General features: G+C 53.6%; 1 long non-coding RNA gene across 1 annotated transcript in view; it reads left to right on the top strand.

Moving 5' to 3' along the window:
• The window catches only part of LOC149998880 (uncharacterized), a 135,728-nt gene that overhangs the window by 106,439 nt on the left and 9,705 nt on the right, over window positions 1–19,584 (top strand). Inside the window, exon 2 of the long non-coding RNA XR_016514053.1 lies at window positions 9,925–10,238. This is a non-coding gene — a long non-coding RNA (uncharacterized LOC149998880). The remainder of the gene's footprint in view (window positions 1–9,924; window positions 10,239–19,584) is intronic.

Here is a 19,584-nt window from a genome sequence, read left to right as displayed (position 1 = left end):
GGGTGAGCAGTGGCTGTCGAACTGTGTGTGCCGGGACCCCGCCGAGCCTTGGAGGGACCTCCGTGACTCCTGGGGAGCAGGGCACAGCCAGGGTCCTGCACTGCAGTTTGTTAGGGAGCAGGAAAGGCTTTTGAACTAATACACATACGCCACACCTGTTGGAAGTGCTTTCTCAATATTAATTTATTTAACCCTCTGAACAACCTCCTGTGTGAGTCCTATTGTTATGCCAGGTGCTGATAGGTGAGGAAGCCAAGGCACAGAGAGGCCCAAGGCTTAGAAATGGTGGAGGTGGGATTAGAACTCATGCGGTCCAGCCCGATTCCGGGTTCTGCCGCTTTATGAAAGCAGTTTGAGAACCATTAAGAGTTTAGTTCCTGCTGCCCCCCAAGCTCTTAAGTTTGCTGAAATAGCCTCTCCCCCATTTGGGTTCAGTTCAGGAAATAGCCCTTGTCTGGGAGAGGGTCGTGGGGCAGGGGATGGGGAGTAGCCTGGCGTAGGGCCTGGGAGGTCCTGAAGTGTGGCCCAGGGTGGAGGCTGGGAGCTGGCTGCGGGGAGAGGGGCGAGGGGCTGTGCCAATGTCCTGGGGCCACTTCCCTCCTCACCCACCCAGACACCAACCCCGGGAGGCAGGAGCCTTTCTCCCCCAGCCTCACTGTACAGCTATTAAGTGGGGATTTGCCAATCAATAAATCAAAGCACCTAAAAAATGAACCGGGCACCACACTGGCTCTTTCCTGCCTCTCTTGATTAAAACAAACAACATTGTGAAATGTCAACCTGTCAGTCGTTTGGAAAGTTTGCGGCATGGAAAGGCAATTACCCAAATGACTTTTTAAAAGTACGAGAATTTGCCTGGCTGAACGTTTTTTAATTAATGCCCCACGTTAACGTGAATAACTATTCATAGCTCAGCGAGCTGGGCTTGGGGCTGGGTTGGGGAACATTTGGTATCTCTGGCAGAGGCGGCGTGTTGACCCGGCTGGCAAGGGGGCCGTGGGCCGCCTTCGCAAACGAAAGGCATCTCCGGGTCGAGGTGTGCCTGGGAGAGGAGGGGCTGTTTGCCGGGAGGGCGTGGGCTTACGGAGCATCGGGACAGTTTTTCACGTTAGCATAAGTGTTGCTGCTGCCCAGGTGGTCTCTCTAGGGCTAAGGTCTCCCCAGATGTGTCCCCGCCTCATCTGCTGAACAAGCCTTTCAGGGAATTAAAAAAAAAAAATGTTGCTTGGGGTCACACCATTTAAATTTACCTCCCTGGTTTTCTGTGATCTCATTTTTCCTTAAAATATCACTGGAAAAGTGTTTTTGAGTTGAGTATTCTAGTTTCCATTTAAACATGGTGAAACTGACACATGGGGCCCAGGCTCGGCGTGAGGGCGGGGGGCCCGGCCCGGCACACCTTCTGTGGGTCAGCTCCCCGCGGGTCAGGAGCAGCCTTCCAAGGGGGGCTCCCCTTCTGTGTTACCGGCGGGCGTGGCACTGCGTTCAGGTGTCCCTAGGGGCAAAGATGTGGTTTTAAAGAGAAAACCTGACGGATGGGCTTGTAAACTTGAGAGTTGTTTTTTTTCAAACACCGTGGGTTGGGCTCCATCTTTAGGCTCGGTGGAGACACGCGAATCCACGGGAGGGCGCGAAGTTGGACCAGTGTTAGCAGCTCCGGATGGAGGTGGATTGGGCAAGACGTGAGAAGTCAGAGAGCCACCAAGAGGTCAGGCTCTTCTGGCTCAGAGACCATGAGAGAGCTTTGCCGCTCTGGAGGTCTGTCACCTCTGTTTATGGAGCGCCAGGGGCCAGAGAGCCTGGCACGGAGTGGCCTGGCTGCTCTGATTGATGATCTGTCCGCTGGACTAGGCTCTAGGAATCCAAACTCATGAGGCATGTTGCCCACCCTAAAAAGTGTTAAGATCTCCTTGGGGAGAGAGGGTAGATGATCTGTCCCCTCTGTCATCTTATATTGAGTGCAAATGTGGGGTGCGGGCAGTGATGCCGTGGCTCAAGTGTGAGCCGTCACCAAGGGCTGGGAAGCCAAGTGACTTCTCCTGGGACGTGGGACTTGGACGGGGTTTCAGAGGAAGGTGTTGGGGAGAGGCCGAGCAAGGGAGGTGTTGCAGGTGTGGGGAGCAAAGGTCAGCCATGAGGCAGTTCTACAGGGCTGGAGAGAGAAGAGGAGGGATCAGAATTCTGAAGGCCTCAGAGTTCAGGCAGAAAATGTGGTCTGTGCGTGGAAGGCAGTAGGGGGCCATTGACAGCTGTTGAGCAGAGTTTGGCAGAGCTGACTGATATTTTAGAATGATAAACTGTGAGGGCGAGATAGAATGCTCTGAAACAGGTGCGTCTAAAGCCAAGGAGCCCAGGTGGGGAATTACTGCCACAGTAGAAGGCAAGGTCACTTTCAGCTTCACCCCTGGAGCCAGAGGAGCTTGGTGCCAATGGTGACTCACCTATTTACTAGCCACATGACCTTGAGGAAGTTTTCAGTCTTTCCGTGCGTCAGTTACCTTATCTTTCACATTGGGGTACTGACATCCATTCATTCTGTTCAGCTGGAAGAGGGCTGTACCATGCCACGCATGCTGTTCACTCAATAAAGAACAAGACAGACACACTCCCTGCGCTCAGGGATCTTAGTCTGTGGTCATAGCCGTGGGGATGTAGGAGAAGACCGATCATGAGCCATATTAGCAGAAGAGCTGACCGGAGGTAGAGTCATGAACTCAGTTACCGGGGGAGGGCTGCCCCTCTGGGTGACCGAGAGAGTGTAGTTAGATTCACGGACACAGGGAGGTTCTGAGGGGAGCCTGGTGGAGGGGGATAGAAGAGGTTGCATTTGGATGGGAGAATTTGAGGTCACTTGGGAATCAGTGATCAGCCTGCCCTGCAGGCAGCTGGCACAGTGGGGCTTAGGACAAAGGTCAAGGCCAGGGATTTGGGGCGTCTTCAAGGACAAGGGGATAGGGCAGGAGTTCAGCTGGGGTAAGGACTGGGCCTTGGGTTCTCTTTCTGTGCTGAACCCAGGAGGAAGAAGAGGAACCAAGGAGGAGGAGGGGTGGGGGGAGCTCCTGAGACCTGGCTCAGCAGCGAAGGCCAGGAGGATCCTGGCTCTCAGGCTCCCACCCACTCTCTTCTCCACACTCACAGAACAGCAGGCCTTTCTTTCTGGTGTCGCCTCTGGGGGCCATGTCGTGGCTTGGCCTCTTTTCCAGCCTGGCATTGTGTCACAGGCTCTGGGAAGTGCTCAGGGCCGTAGGTCCTGACCCGAAACGCGAATGTCATCAGACCTGCCTGTCTGTAATGGCACAGGTATGTGGAAAATGCCACAGAGCAGGTCCGTTCCACCCTGTGGCCTGCAGCCTGTCAGCTGGGTTAGGATTCTTGGTTGAGTTCACGGTTCAGGCCAATACTGACTGAGTCCGTCTGTGGGAGCTGCTGCTCTCCGGTCAGTGGGCATCACGGCTGCCGGTGAGTGTCTCTCTCTCCCGGTCTCACCCTGGGTCCTGCAGGAGGGCCCAAGGGCACCCTTGCTGGATCTCCCCTCGAACCGCAACTTGGGGGCAAGCTTGCAGCTACCTAACCCTGATTTCTAAGCTGTTTCTGATTTCACCATCTTGCAACTTTTATTTTACCTCTTTTTTTTTTAATTGCATTTGTAGTTTTATTTCTAGTTCAAGATGATGAATGTTTTATTTTTTATTATTTTTAAGATATGGTGGCATTGTTTTTTTCACCAAACAATGCCTGTTCACTGTAGTCGTGCAGAAATAAGAAAACAGATCACCCATGAACTTGCTACCCAGGGAGGACAACTCTAACGTTGACTTTCTCCTCCTAGGTTTGTTTTTACAACCTATGCAATTCTGCATTGTGTGTGTGTGTGTGTGTGTATATATATATATATATATATATATATATATTACAATAAACCCTGGCTGGTTTGGCTCAGTGGATTGAGCGTCGGCCTGCGAGCTAAGTGTCGCTGGTTCGATCTTCCAGTCAGGGCACATCAGAGAAGGAAAACTCTGACTCCAAAAAACCTCCGCTGCCTTGCGGCATACCTCTTCAGGGGAAAGGCTAAGGGAGTAAACCCCGACAGAAAATCCGGAGCCGGAGTCCCTAAGGCGGTTTGACGTTGTAGTCAACACCGGCAACTCCTGCGGCGCACCTGAAGCCAAGCTGTATTGACTCCGTCTTTCCCTTGGATCCCTCAGCTGCGAAGAGAGGGGGGGTCTGCTGCATGGGCAACAGCAGACCCTCCATATCACCCTGCCCAGGCTCTGTAGCTTCAGCTTCACTGGAGAGGACACTCCAGCGTCATCGCAAGATGTCGATTCAACACGGGAGGAGACAGATACCGTGTCACTCCCGAGTCAGACTGCACAGCCATTCTCGGCGGTGCAGATAGACTCTTAAGAAGCGACACCATCGTCTCTCGAGACGGACGGCTGCCGACGACGATATATTACAATAATAGCAATAGCTAACACTTACTGATTACTCACCATGGACCAGGAAATATGCTACACTGTTGAACACATGGTTGAATTGGGTACCAGTAACCAGCCTGTGAAATACAGACACATCTTGTCCTCTTTTACATCCAAATAGAAATGACAATGATGGTGACAAGCAGCTGTGGAAGGCTTCCTAGGGGCAAGGAGCAGCGACTCCTGCTATCTCCACTTTTCAGTTGATAAAATGAAAGCTCAGGAAGAGCGTCCAAGGTGACAGCTCGCTAGCAGTCCCCTTAGGATCTTTACCCTTAACCCCATCCATGTGTGACGTGATTTTTGACCACTTACCCCCAGGGCGGCCACGTTTACTGGCTGCTTGGCATTGTCTTCTCCGTCTGCCAGGCATGCTGTGCGCCCTGGAACGGATGGCGCACTGCTTGGGAAGAGGGACGCTTTTCTTCGCCGCCTCCCTTCTTGTTCCCAGACTCCTCAGCATAGCAGGCGCAGAGCGAGTGGGTGTTTATCTTCTTCTGAAAAGTGCCCCCTCGTCGCGACCGTTTTGGAACCTGAGTCTGAGATTTGGCTGGAAGTCTTTCCGAACATTGCGATCCAGCCGACAGAGCATGCCCGGTCCATCGCGCCTTCCCCCCGACCCCGGACCGGCCACCTCACATCCCGCTGGACGAGGCACAAGAAAACTGCGTTGCCATCGTTTTAAGTCAAAGGGACTTGTTTGGAACTGGTTTGTTTTCCCTTAAATCGCTGTCCTTGAGTAAATGCATGTATAGCTGCCCCCACACATGCACTCACCGTATGTAGATTTCTGAGGCAAGGCTGCCTGTATACAATAAGTCCTCATTCAAAGGGGGACTCATAGCACGCTGATGGGAGGGCAGACACGGTAGAGGCCCCGCACGTAAGCCTGAAAGAGCGCACCACAGCCAGGCCGGTGTCCTAGACAGGCACGTTTCAGCAATTTCCGGGGCGGATCGTGCTGGCCTTGACTGTGGGCAAAGCTGTCTCGGCCCCTGCGTACCCCACAGCCTCACTCCTCCGACTGACCTTCGTTGGCTGGGGCCTCCTGGGGTGTCAGTGCCGGACACCTCCGGGCTGGCCAGGGCTTTGTCCTCCAGGCCCAGGGCACGGGCAGCTTTGCAGGGCTGACTTAGGAGTCCGTGTCAGGAACTGTCTTCCCCAGGGGAACCTCCTGGAAAGGTGTCAGAGGACAGAGAGGAAAAGGCTTGCTGTTGTTTTTAGAGTTTGCTTTGGTTTAGATGCAGGACGATCCTCACTTGGTGTCAGCGCGTCCTGACGCTGGGGTACCTGCACTTGGGGAATCCAGCTGCTCAGGGAGCTGAGGGGGGGGCACCAATCCCTGTACACAGCCGTCTTCTCTCCCAAGACTCCTTGGGGGAGAGAGGGAGAGAGAGGGAGAGAGAGGGAGAGAGAGAGAGAGAGACAGAGAGACAGAGAGAGAGAGAGAGAGAGAGAGAGAGAGAGAGAAGCAGAGAGACAGGTGTTTAAAGAAACACGTATAGGTGAGTGTCCTTCAAGGAAACATCTCAGAGTCGGGCTGGAATCATTAGGGAAGAAATTGTCATCTGGGCATGTCGGGGCTTTTTTGTTGTTGTCTGTTTGTTTGTTTCCTCTGTATTGACTTAATGCCAGCTGATGACGCCCTTAATTTGGGTTTTATATGCCCCAATTTTTCTTGGATGAAAACTTATTTATTTATCTATCCATCATCTCTTCCCATTAGTGCTTTATTTAATTTTATCTGGAGTTGGGTACTTTGTGGGGAAGAACACTGGGTGCCCTGCTTCTCCAAATGGCAGCCTCGGGGGGCAGGGGAGGGAGAGATGAGCAGCAGAGAAACACGCCCCCCCATCCCCCCCACCCCACCAGCAACTAAATAAAAAAGATAAATGAACCCTAATCCTGACCTGGGGGCAAATCCCAATAAAGATCCAGGGTAATTCTTCCTGCTGATCCAACCCTCGAATTCATTGTGTGAATTAGACAGGTCTATGGTTCTAATTTGCCAGGTGAGATTGTATAATTATCTTTTATAGGCCTGGGTGTGATGTGTGCTCGGTGTTTATGCTGCAGGGGGCTGAGGGGGTGTGTTTGGCCTTAGAGGGCCTGCTCTGCCCTGCCTGGCTGTGGCTTCCACGTAGGCGGGGGCGGCGGCTGTTGGCACATCTGCCTGGATGGACCCCGGGAAGATCTTCAGGTGGGGGGTGGGGGTACTCAACAAAGGGTCTGAATGAAGGCTAGCAAGTTCGGAGATTGGAAGGAACGAGGCAAGTTCAGGGACGAATGATCATGCTCATGACCTTGGGAACTTCTGTCTTCATGGACCTCTTCCTCCATAAAAAAAGATATTAAACTTTTATTTTATGACTGCAGTGGTATAAGGATGAATATCATCCAGTCTGCATTCATTGCTATAGGGGCGTTTATGTTACAGTCATTTTATTCCTTCTGATTATAAAAGGAATTAGAACATTTTCATGGGCCCTTAAAAGTGTTGTGGGTCCTGGTCACTGCTTAGCGGGTGTGTCAGCCTTAGGTAGCGTTCCTAGACATGGGACCCAGTGGCTTGGCGTCCTGACAGCTACTGGGTGTTTTGTGGGAGTCACTTCCCTCTGATTCTGGGGGCTCGCCTTATAAACTGTTGAAATCCCACAGCCCGTGCCACTTTCCTTCCACGCCCCGGCCTTCTTCCGCAGCGTGTGGCCTTGGGTCAGCATGGTGGACTGTGGAGAAGGGAGTAAGACCGTGTGGGAGAGGACACGCTCCATGCTGTTGTCTTCCTGCGACCTCACCTGCTGGGCCTTTTGTCCCTCAAAGGTGTCCAGGAGGAACAGTCCCCTCCATCCTGGTTGGGTTGAGAAACTAGTAGGTGGTATTTGGCTCAAGGGGTCTGTGGAGATGTCTGGAAGGAACCGGTCAGGTGGGAGATGCGAGAAGGGAGGGACATCTGGGGACAGGCGTGGTGTACTGCTGTCGGCCTGCTTCTGTAGGAGTGCCGTCTCCCTCCTGTCCCGCGCCGTCTGCACAAGGATGGGCCTGGCATCGGGAGGTGTGTGTGCGGCCATACAGGTTCCACATGGCGGATGTGGAAGCTGGAGTGTGAGTGGGGAGGGGCGAGAGGCAGAACCCAGGGATCCAGAGGCCGGGCACCTTCGCCGGCCCCGGGGGGCCATGCCCGTGGGAAAAGCAAGGAGGGAGGAGACCTCTGCTTGTCACAGAGCAGAAACTAACCATCCTGCCTAATGCAGCGGTTCTAGAGGCTGGCTTGCCTGAAACTGGGGTCCGGCAGCAAGAGGAGGGGACAGCTGTCTCTTGGGACCTGAGTGATGTTTCCCTAACGCATCTGCTGTTCCGGAAGTCAGATGGGCAGGTGCCCACGGCCTGCAGGAGTGCTGCTTGGCACCCCAGAGAGGGGAGACCTGGCTGGAGAGCAGGGGAGGGTTCCGGTCGCCTGAGGTTCCTGGGAGCGGGCCGAAGGGGGTTTTGGGAGGATCCCTCTAAGCCCTTGCTACTCTGAGTATGTTTTGGACCACCAGCATGGCGTCCACCCAGGACCTTGTTAGAAATGCAGAATCTCAGGGTGCCACCCCAGAGCACTGCATTTGAATTTCACCCAGATCTCCAGATGAGCCTCAAACTTTGCTGCATATTAGACTGACTTGGTTTGAATTTAAACTTGGTTTTAAAATAACTTCAAAAAAAGTAAACCCATTGCCCAGACCTCGCTTGGTTCCAATGAGCGCCGCTGGGGCTGGTGCCAGGCTTCAGCATGATTTTCCAGTTGCCCAGGCGACGGGGACAGAGATTTCAGTGAGTAGCCAACTCTGAACCCTTCCTCCCTTCCTCATCTTTCCCCCACCATCGGATTTACAGAAGACCCCTTCCAGTCTCCACTGATCCCACCCCCAGTGTCTGCTACTAATCGGTGGATTGAGATGTCACGGGGCTGGGCGAGTTTAGACTTACTTGTGTTAAATTTCCTGTCTCTCCTGGAAGGGTAAGGCCGTAACCACAATGAGTTTATCGAATGCTTTGCACCTAATAAACTGAACATGGGTTGGGTCTGGCGCGGCTTTGTGCAAAGCAACTACAGGAATGGGACTCCGTTCTGTGTCGGAGTTGGACTTGGAGCGTGTCTTGTGGTTTTGCTTGCTTCTTTTTGAGTTTTCTAGCATTTGCAAGTCGTCTAGTTAGGTCCCAAGTGTTGCACAATTCCCTGGAGCTAAAGTCGTCCAGGTCTTTGCCCAGTGGTCAAATGCACTCTATTGCATTGGAGGTTGGTCCTGGGGTAAGTTCATGCATGTGGCAGAGGAAGCCGGGCCCAGCAAACATGTGTCCCTGGGTTTGGCAGAAAGGGGGCTGGAGCGCAAGGGACCGCGACCTGATGGCCGGAGTTGGTTGATGGGGTGGCTGCAGAGGACCAGCCCGGCCCCTGTCCTTAGTAACTCTAGAAACCACACAGTGATCCAGGCCCCCAGGTGATGTGTGTGTGTGTGTGCATGCCGGGAAGGAACAAAACGCCACCCAAACAATCCTTCCTCTTGTGAGTGAAGGTTACAAGTTTTCTGTTTCAAATCTGATGGTATTGTTTTTCCCCCGTTTTCTTTCTTCTCTCTGTTTTCATTTGCCAAACTCAGGGTCTAGAGTGATTTCTTTGAGCCTAATGATGGGGAAGCTGAGAACAGTGCTATTATCTTTAAACACCTTTTGAAATACTACTCTTCCTGGTGTCTGAACTAGGTTGAACAGAGGTCGGATTTAAAGATGAAATATTTTAGCAGGAACAGGAACTATGCTGATACCTGTGCACATCTTCTCAGGAATTATATGGATGGTACGGAATAGCCTTGCTCTCTAGAAACCCATAAAAAGGAGTAAAGTTAATATAAGCATAGCTAATATTTATTAAGTGCATGATAGGGGTTGGGTACAGACCTAGGTGCTCCTCCTGTGTTACCCCATTTAATGGATTTAGACATCAAAAGGTCAGAACATAGAAAAACTCAGACATAGGAAAATAGTAGCCTTTGCGTGGAAGACTCAGTGAAAACAGAACAACTCAGAACTGTGGCGATAGATGATTGTGTAGTCAATTTCCATTGTGAACTTAAGTTGTGTTGTAACTTAAAAAATCTCAGTGTCCGGTGTTAATATCCATTTACGTCTTAATTTATTCTAGGTCTTGTTTATTATGACGATGACTCTGTGTTTCCTGAAAGTGGCCTGCAGTTTGCCATGTCGATGACTGACGTAGGAAATGGATTTCTCCCTCTGTTCTGAGTTAATGTGGTTGTAGTCGGTATTGAAGAATGAACAGCTGTGAAACTCCTATATCCCTGGAGGCTGGTTGACATTCAGAGACCGCTCCCTCTCTGTTTTAAGTTGGAAGATAAGTTTCATGATCCTGTTTCCAGCAGTAACTCCTTCCTTCTTTTTCCAGGTGAAATTAGAGCTTTGTGGCCAACCTGGGCAGGAGCTTGGAACCAAGAAAGGACAAGAGAGAAGGTGAGCCTGAGCACGAAAGGTAATCAGCACAGCTGCTCTTCTGCAGCTGTGCGGCCCCAGCATCCCTAATGCACCTGCACACAGCCGGGAGCAGAGACCGGCAGACAGCAGCCCTCAGAGGAGGTTCGGAGACATGGCTTAATCGGTAGTATCGTCATCACGATCAGTTCAAGTCAGGGTTCATTGTCACCTCTCACAGCCCTAGCAGGTCACTCATCTTATACGCAATCTACAAATGAGGAAACCAAGGTACAGTCATTCAGCCAAGGCCATGCAGTGTTTAGCGAGGGAGCAGGATTCAAAGCCAGAGCCCACACGAGTGCTGTGTTCTCTCTCCACTCTGTGTGACGGTGCATTGTCCCCGCTGCCCAGTGTGTGTGCATCTGTTCCTGCCACCTGGTCTTTATACACAGGGTCTGTAGCAGGGCACAGAAGCCTTGCAGTTTGCAGGGAGAGCCTTCAGGTAGGTGGCTCAAAGCCTGCAGGTATAGAAAGCAGAGCAACGTGTGGATTGCACCTGTCGACCTTCAGGAGCTCAGAGACTGACTGCAGAATTAGAGAGGCTCTCGGGGCTTTCTGGAATGCTGCGGACTGATGTCTGGTCCTAATAAAGCATAATCTGGGCACAGGGCCACTCACTCCCTGCCTTGAAAGGGCAGGGTTTGCCCGTAGCTGTCTGTACCCCACTGCCCACAGCAGTTGCCCTTCTAAGGCCGTAAGTCTGGCTCACAGGTACACGTCAGTACAGCAAGGTAGCTGGCAGCTCGCAGCGGGGCCGTGCTTGGTTGGAGGCAGCAAAGTGTCCCTGTTTCCCCCACGGAGCCTGGGAGAGGGGCGCTGTGTGATGCTAAGCAGGGCTTTAGAACTGGACAGGTGATGTGGCAAATCTTCCCCGATTGGTCCCGCACAGTGGCAATGAGTGTGGACCTGGAAGACCTGGGTTCAAATCCTACACCCACTGTTTCCTCCCTCGGTGACCACAGATGGGTGACCTTTGCTGTCCCCATCTGTAAAATGGGGACAATAAAGGTAATCCCTGCCCGGCTGTGACTGGAAATGAGAGGATACTCAGAGTGAAGTGCCTAGTTCAGTGCCCAGGACATATTCAGCATACAGGAGAGGGCACGGTTTTTTTTTTCCTTATCAGTCTGGATATGATGTTGGGTAAAATCCCAGGCCTCGGTTTTCTCATCTGTAAGAATGTGACGCTAATGCCCTGTGGTCAGGGACGGCTGTGAGTGATGTGCAGGAACACAAGTAGTGTCACCACTGGGTGCCTCACCTTCCCAAAACCCCCCACAGCCACAGGGGCCACAGCACTGGCCGCTCCTCCATCTGGCACGCGGTCTCCCCGGCCGGTGCCTTGAGAGCTGGGGGGGCTGGGAATGGACCTTGTTCTCTGTGACTTGGGTGTTTCTTTCCCCCGTCCCTTTCCCGCTGCTCATTTCAGGATCCTGTGCAGACTCGGTGCCCAGACAATGGTGTGGATTACCTGGTGGGAGGGTGGGCTGGGAGAGGAGTGGCGGTTGCTTAAATGATTCTTTCGCTGCTGTCTGGGTTGGAGTAACTGGCAGGCTGTGTTTGTATGGGGCCCTGGGGGGTGGGGTGGTTAATGGGTGACTCCCGGGGGATTTCCAGGCAAAGGTGTGGGCATTGCCTTTCTGAAAACGGCACCCTCTGCCTTAGCCAGCCCTCTTTCCTCCCTCGTCAGGCGGCCCCAAGCTGAACACCATTCCGTAAGGTACACAGCCCCTTACCCGCTTCGGAATGGCAGTGACTCCTCACTCACTCACTCACTCACTCACTCATTCATTCATTCATTCATTCACCTAACAGTTACTGGGTGCCTGCTGTGTGCCGGGACTGTTTTAGGGAGAGAACACGATCTGGCTCTCAGGACCTTGCCTTCTGGGGGGGGTGGGTAGATGATAAACAGCAAAAGTGGAGACTCACGAAGCATCTAGTGTATAAGAAGGTGACAGCCCTGTGGGAGAGAATAGAAATGGGCTGGAGAGGGGGCTCCGCGTGCTGGGCAGGGAGACCCGGGCAGGTGGCAGCACTGAACCGGGCAGACACCTCATTGAGGAGGTGACCCCTGAGCTCGTGGTGGGCGGGGGGTGGGGGACGGAGTGTACTTGGTGTGTTTGAGGGCATGAGTGCTGGTGGGCTTGGAGCTCCCTGGGGGAGCTGAGCGCCCACGGGTGAGGCCCCGGGCCAGGGAGAGCCAGGGTAGGGGGAGGCAGTGACAGGCTTTCCCACCAAGGGGTGTGGGAGTCCCAGGGCAGCAGGGTGTGAACAAAGCGCACCGTGATCAGACTCACGGGGGGCTGGTATGGTAGCCGAGAGGAGGGGCCGCTGCGAGGGAGGGCACATTAAAGGGCCCCTTTCCTCCCCTGTGCGCTGGCACACACGGGACAATAGAATAAGCCTGGCGCTGAGGATAGACTAAAAATCATGACGAAACTTCTCGGGGGCTGACCCTCATTTAGGACAGCCTCTGGCACTGGAATCATGGCCTCAGATGCGCGTCAGTCTCCTCTCCTTCCCGCCCGAAAGCCACCAGGGGTCACACGGGCAGGCTGCAGGCTCCGCAGCAAAGGACAGACATGACAGGGAGAGAATAAAGGGAGTAGGAAACATCACAGGAGGAGGAAGACAGACACCCCCATTTTCATGTTCCAACCATGTTAGAATGGGGGACGGGTACAGGCTGCTGTTCAAGGACACCTGACAGTGACATGGTCACGCCATGGAGTGGCCAGGCTGTTCACAGACATGCCTTGCGGTCTGTCCAAAGCCCTTTGGGGGTTCTCCTTGGTTCCTTGCAGCCTTCTTTCCTTCTTCTCATCTTCCTCCCCCCACTGCCCCCAACAATGTGGGACTTGGCGATCGCAGGAACACATGGGACAGCCGCAGGAATGGCGTGCTCTTTCTCCCACGTTTCACTGTGTTTCCCAATGACTCCACCAAGCTCCTGGCCGTTGGCTCTGTTGGGGACACTCTCCTCTCCAGCACCACGTACTCTTTTACTTCCAGACCAGCGGCCCCAGGACGTGGGGGGAGATGGTGGGCCGATGGCTGGTCCACCTAGCAGCAGTCCTCGTCAGCACTATCGCTATGGGACCAGCTTGCACTGATGTAACACACTTCCCTTCAAAGGACACATGTAGCCAGGGCCTCTGCGCCCCAAAGGCCTCTGTGTGAGATCATTGGGAGCAAGAACTATTTTTACGGACCCGCCATCTGACGCGCAAAGACGACACACTTTCCGCAGGCCCATCCATCATGCGCATGTGGCCGCCCGGGAATGGCACCGCGGCTAAAATGAGGACGGCCACTGGCACCACAGTGGGGAGAGCGCCGGCGGCCGGGGCCCTGGGAGACAGGAGTGCGCCCGAGTTCTGAGCAGCAGTGGGGGTGACCTCACCCAGGGACGGGCATGGAGCTATCCAGAGGACAGAACTTCTCTCAGGTCTACGTGTGAGTCACTGGGGCTGTGTCTCTGCAGCGAGCTCTGTCCCCAGGCCTCCCACTTCACCCTGGGACATCGTGGTCACTGGGCAGGCATCGTGACTCATTTGGTCTCTTGAGCCAGCCACTGGGGGTGGAGTCTCTGCCTTCTGGCATCTGTGCCGTCGGTGCGACCGATCGGCGCGGCCTGGCTGGCCGAGTGCTCGGCTGTGATGTGCGAGACGTGTGTGGTCGGGAAGGGCCCTCCCACTCTGCAAGGGTCCAGCCAAAACCACTGCCACAGCGAGCGGATTTCAAAATCCAGTTTGGAAAGTCCGGAGGGCTCCCTGGAGCGAAGGCAGCTGAAACCCCAGCTTCCTGTGCCTGCGGGGTGATGTGCACTGTGATGCCTGAGAGATGGGGGAACAGACAAAGCCAGCCGGGGGGTGGGGAGCAGGGGGGGCTCCACGTCTCCCCCCCTAGACAAGCAGAGTTCACCCAAAGGGCCAACAGAGGCTGGTGAGGTGTCAGGTTTCCCGCCACACCCAGCACCCGCCTCTGCTGTCATCCTCCTCCTTGGTTATCATCTTCTAAGCATAGAAACAGTGTCATCTCCTGCCTGCCCGTCAGCCCCACACCTGCAGCAGGTGCTGCTCTCCAGCCTGATGTCATGCGTGCGTGGCGTTGGTGTGAGAAACCGGGTAGCAAGAGGGACTTTCTGAGGATTAAAAAGTAGATCCCCAAACTGTTTCAGTGAGGTGTTTTTTTGTTTTCTCCTGGTTTTTATTTTCCTGTTTCCTTTTTCTCTTTCTTAATCTCTCTCTTTTGTAAATTATATTAGATTGATTATGCTATTATCGTTGTCCTGATCCCCCCCCCTAATTAAAAGGGAAAAATTGTAAACAGGATCCTAAGGGAGTAAGGAAGAAAGTGTTCCCCAAAGAGGCACAGGAGCTTCTTTTCCCCGGGTGACGTTTACTTGATACCCGTCTGAGTGACTTGTCCTGAGAGGTGCACCCCAGGGCCACTGGAGGGGTCTGGCAGCTCGGTAGCCAGTCCTGCCTCTCCCCTGACACGGGAAGTAGGGAATCGGGTTCACAGTCATGGGACTCAGTTTACCCGCTTTCAGCCTCTGTGCTCCCCCAGAGTCATGAAGCTGACTTATTAAGCCTCACAGTTTTGTCCTTCGGCTCATCAGCTCTAGAACTCTCCACTTCCAGTCTCTGTGTGCAAGTGGGGGCTGGGAAGGCGTGACAGCGTGGTTTAAAGGTCCAAGGCGACAGAGACCCACCTCTCTCTCTCCCTTTCTCTCTCAGAATCTCTCCAGACTCCTCTTGGGACAGTGACTCACTGTCCCAGTTGAGGAAGTTGGGTGATCAGGGGGAGGGGCAGAGGCTGGGTCACAGGAATGCCGTTTGGTCTAGAGGGGAGGGTCAGCTCCCCAGGGCCCAGCTGACCAAGGGAATCATGGGCCGAAGGTATGGACCTGGATGTTATCTAGCCCAAGAGCCGGTGCTTCTGTGAAAGGGCCGGCCTCGGGGTGACTCAGTCTGCCGGCAAACTGTGAAAGGGAAGTGACTCACCTTCAGCCCTGAACGAGAACTCCTAAGGCCGGGCCGCCAGCACCTGTCTGGGACGCGGTTAGTTATTAATGCTGCCAGGAAGAGTGTCATGGGAACCGGACGCTGGCCTAGATTGCTGCAGGCAGCTGGACTTTTCCCAGCTCGCGTGCCCTCTGCTCACCTGGTCGCGGCTCCTCTCCAGGTCGACCCCAGACGCGCAGAGCCAGGGAGCTCTTAGTGGTCCAGTGTCTCCCAAAGTGCCCCTTGAGGGTGCAGGAGATGAGGAAGGGGTCAAAGAAGTGGCTTGGCAAGGCGGAGCTCACACTGAAAGAAGCCCACACTGCAAGACCAGCCCGAGCGAGTCTGGGCATTCGGGAGTGGGCTGAGGATGGGTGCCCCGGCCCCGCCGCCCTGACCCACCCTTCCCGCCTCCAAGTTCTGGACCCGGGGCTCAATCAGATCTTCAGGGAATGCCTTCAGGTGTGTGGCTGTGCCGGGCCAGGGGACCACCAGAAAGAAACTCTGCCACCCCCCACGGAGGCCCCTGACCTCAGCACCCTTAACTCCTGCCCCACTGACCTGCCCCCAAGGAGGGGCGAGCTCTTGCTCCATTCTGCCCCAGCACGGCTCCAGCCACTTCCTGGGGCAGCCTGAGACAGCTTGGTACAGCCGAGGGCCCAGCTCTGAGGACCTCTGCAGGGAGCCCTGGGAAGGCTGGGGCTGGTCGCATTGAGCTAGACGTTCCCATCAGCTCTGCTCTGCCCTCTTTCTCTGTCCATGCCTGGAGAAATACACAGAGGCAGCTTCTCCTCCCAAAACCCCAGAAGGCATGCTTTGCTGCTTTGGGGGGAAGCCCAACCTGGGCGCCAGCCACACCTGCCCCAGCCCGGCCCACGCCCCTCCGCTTCCAACCATCAAGCAGGGGGAGGAGGGCTGACTGGACAGGAAGAGGCGGCAGTTTCAGCAGGCACGTGTCCCCAGGGGCCACAAAGGAAGCCCAGTGCCCAGAGGGAAGAGCCGTCCCCTGATACTTGCTGCCACCTCTGTAAAGCCCGAAAGCACTCGTGGGCAATACGGAGGGGCTGGGGCACCGTTCGCCCGCCTGGGCTGTGGAAGGAGCTCTGTGCTAGCACTGGGCCATGACTCCCTGGGTGGCCCTGAGCAAGTCATCCATAAGGTGGGAATAAGGACAACACCTGTCCTGCTCACGTGACAGGGTTTGTGTGAGGCCAGCTGAGATCACTGAGCACGTGACTCCGCTTTGGGAGTGGTAAGGGCCACCCAGATCTGGGTGGGAACACTGGGGTGCTTAAGGTGATTAGCAGCAAAGCAGGGCCTGAGGTCTGTGCTCCTCCAGGAGGGTGGCTTTACGGGCACCCACCTGTGGCTTAAGAGCTTCTCGGGCCTCCCACAGGTGCTAAATCACTGCCTGGTGGGGGTGCTTCATCTGCGCGTCAGCTTCAAGAGACACAGAATGGCTCCTCGGCCTTTCCTCCCTTTCCTGGTGGGCTGTGCAGAGCAGAGATAGATCCCAGGGCCTTATCTCTTAGGGTTTCCTGAGGGACCCTCCCACTGTCCATACAGACACTCTGGTGGCCCCAAGTCCCTATCTCAGCCCACGTGATCATTGGGTACCAATTTCGGTGCCTCCTGTCATGTGATTTGTCCTGCTTTGCCACCTTTTTGCCATCACAGAAGAAGGAGGAGCACAGGAGTGTCAGATCACACCCCACAGTGCAGGATACGAAAAAGGTTCTCGACAGACCACCACTGAATGTATTAGACAACCCGTCTGTTCCCTAGCTCGCTTTTCTTCGTGGAGTTCTGCCTGTGCGCTCACCGGAAGGAGGAGCGTGGAGATTGAAGGGGCATCCTGATCGGGCAGCAGGCATCTACTGAGAGACTCTTCTGTGCCCAGCACAGTGCTGGGTCCATTGGGTGAAATCCTTGCTTTCGGCAAACTAAACTTTTTCTGACCGTCCGCTTCCCTCTCGCATCGAGACGCAGGCTTGCCTCTAGGTCTTCCCAGGTGGGTACTTTCTGCTGGAGCTCTTCAGCGATGGACAGCGTGATCTCCCTCCGTCTAACCCCAGCAACTCCAGTTGTTGGGAAGTTTATTCGTGGAGGGAGACCCCATCTGCCTCTGGGGACTCCCGAAAGGGATCGCTCCCCGGGACCTGGAAAAATCGAAAAAGACTTTGTGAAGTTGCCAAGCCTTGTGGGGAAAAAAAAAATGGACTCAGTTCTAGTGTTCCCTGAGAATTCATGTCTACCTGGAGGCTCGGGATGTGACCTCATGTAGAAAAAGGGTCTTTGCAGATGTCATGAGTTCGGGCTCCAACGAGCAGTCCCTGGGAGAGAAGAGGAAACAGACACAGAGAAGGCGGTGCTGTGAGGACGGAGCCGGAGCCCGGAGCGATGCCTGGCCGTGGGTGCGTGCGGAGGGCCCTAGCTCCGGGAAGCTTCACGCCTTCAGCGCCCAGAGAGGTACCAGCCCTGGAGTCTCCGACTGCCTGATGTGTCTTCCCTCAGTTGTCTGCAGTTTCTGCTTCTCTGTTTTTAGAAAGGGATCAAAAAGAAATCCTCAACCCTCTCACCACCCCGCAACTAAAAATGCGCCTTACGTGATGACCAAAGTCGGCAGCTGTCCATCTCGAGAGACGATGGTGTAGCTTCTTAAGAGTCTGTCTGCACTGCCGAGAATGGCTGTGCAGTCCGACTCGGGAGTGACACGGTATCTGTCTCCTCCCGTGTTGAATCGACATCTTACGATGACGCTGGAGTGTCCTCTCCAGTGAAGCTGAAGCTACAGAGCCTGGGCAGGGTGATATGGAGGGTCTGCTGTTGCCCATGCAGCAGACCCCCCCTCTCTTCGCAGCTGAAGGATCCAAGGGAAAGACGGAGTCAATACAGCTTGGCTTCAGGTGCGCCGCAGGAGTTGCCGGTGTTGACTACAACGTCAAACCGCCTTAGGGACTCCGGCTCCGGATTTTCTGTCGGGGTTTACTCCCTTAGCCTTTCCCCTGAAGAGGTATGCCGCAAGGCAGCGGAGGTTTTTTGGAGTCAGAGTTTTCCTTCTCTGATGTGCCCTGACTGGAAGATCGAACCAGCGACACTTAGCTCGCAGGCCGACGCTCAATCCACTGAGCCAAACCAGCCAGGGTTGATCCGATAAATATTGTGTGTATATTATTAATAACGCATTCCAGTGGCTTTTTACATGACTTTCCAAAGTGTATCTTTCTCCCCCCCGCTTAACACCAAAGTGTCTCATCTGCCCTGACTGGCAAAAGGCCCCCCTCCCCAGCTGACCAGTCTCGGAGGGGCTCTTACATGTGTTTAGGCATAAATGAAAGCCTTCCTTCCGACGTGTTGAAACATTGGCACATGGTGAACTCCAGCCACAGTGTGGTGAGACCTCTTCTTCATCCTTCCAACAATGTGATGCTTATGAACAGTCATGCCTTGAATTCAAATTCTGCGTCTTTTTTATAGTTTTTGCCCCTAACCATGATTAATCTCTTTTTCTCCATCTTTTGTCATCATATACCCTTTCTGCTTATGGGTTTCACCTCTCAGAATTCTCCCCTCTCCAACTTCTTTATCTGGCTCACATGACATTTTCTTCTTTTTCCACATCGCTCTCCTAGCCCCTAGTTATATGAATCCCCAGTCAGTCCTTCTCCTCTACCTAAGACCATTTCATCCCTTTCCGCCCATTTCCAGGTTGGTTTTAAACAAAATTCTGTGCTGGATGACCAAAGTAATTCTAAGATTACAAGATGCGTAACGTTAGAAAACTTTATTAAAAGGCAAGGAAAATATTTAAGCGCCGTACTCAGTTAAATGGTATTAATCTTTTATCATTAAATAACATTTAAGTATGCTTAGGGTTGTGTAGTGGTTCATTGTAGGGCAGTTATTTTTTGGCAGTTCTTTGATTTTTCCAGTGTTTTTTCTTTTGCCGTGAACTAAGGCTCTGATGACAGTCCTTGTAAACAAGAACTTTATTCATATCTGAGCTAGCTTATGGGGCTGCTATAACAGATTACCACCAACTTGGTTTAAAGTAACGCAAGTTTATTCTCATACAGTTCTGGAGGCTGGGAATCTGAAATGAAACTTGATTTTAGTCCCCAAAATGACTTGGGGACTAACGTCAAGTTGTTAGCAGGGCCAGTTCCTTCTGAGGCTCCAGGGGCCGGTCCTTCCTGGCCTTTTCCAGCGTCTGGAAGCTGTCACATTCCTTGGCTTGTAACCACAGCGCTCCGGTCTCCACCTCCGTGGTCCCGTCATGGTCCTCTCTCTCTAGTCAAATCTCAGTCTTCCTCCCTCTTACACGGACGCGTGTGATGGCATTTAGGGCCCATTGGATAATCCAGGATGATCGCCCCCTTTTAAGATCCTTAATCCAATCCTGTTTACCAAGTCCCTTTTGCCACAGAAGGGAACATTCATCCTGTGACTATCTTTTTTTTCTTTTCTTTTTTGAATGGGGTTGTCATGATGGAACCTGTCATCACAGGCAGGATGATTGTCTCCCAATAAATTCCTGTAAGTGGAAATAAAGGGTGAAAGGGCAG

Source organism: Furipterus horrens, unplaced genomic scaffold (assembly GCF_987537825.1).
Source record: "Furipterus horrens unplaced genomic scaffold, mFurHor1.1.pri manual_scaffold_11, whole genome shotgun sequence".
NCBI lineage: Eukaryota > Metazoa > Chordata > Mammalia > Chiroptera > Furipteridae > Furipterus > Furipterus horrens.
Note: the sequence above shows the minus strand (reverse complement) of the source record. Positions and strands in the feature narration are given on the sequence as shown.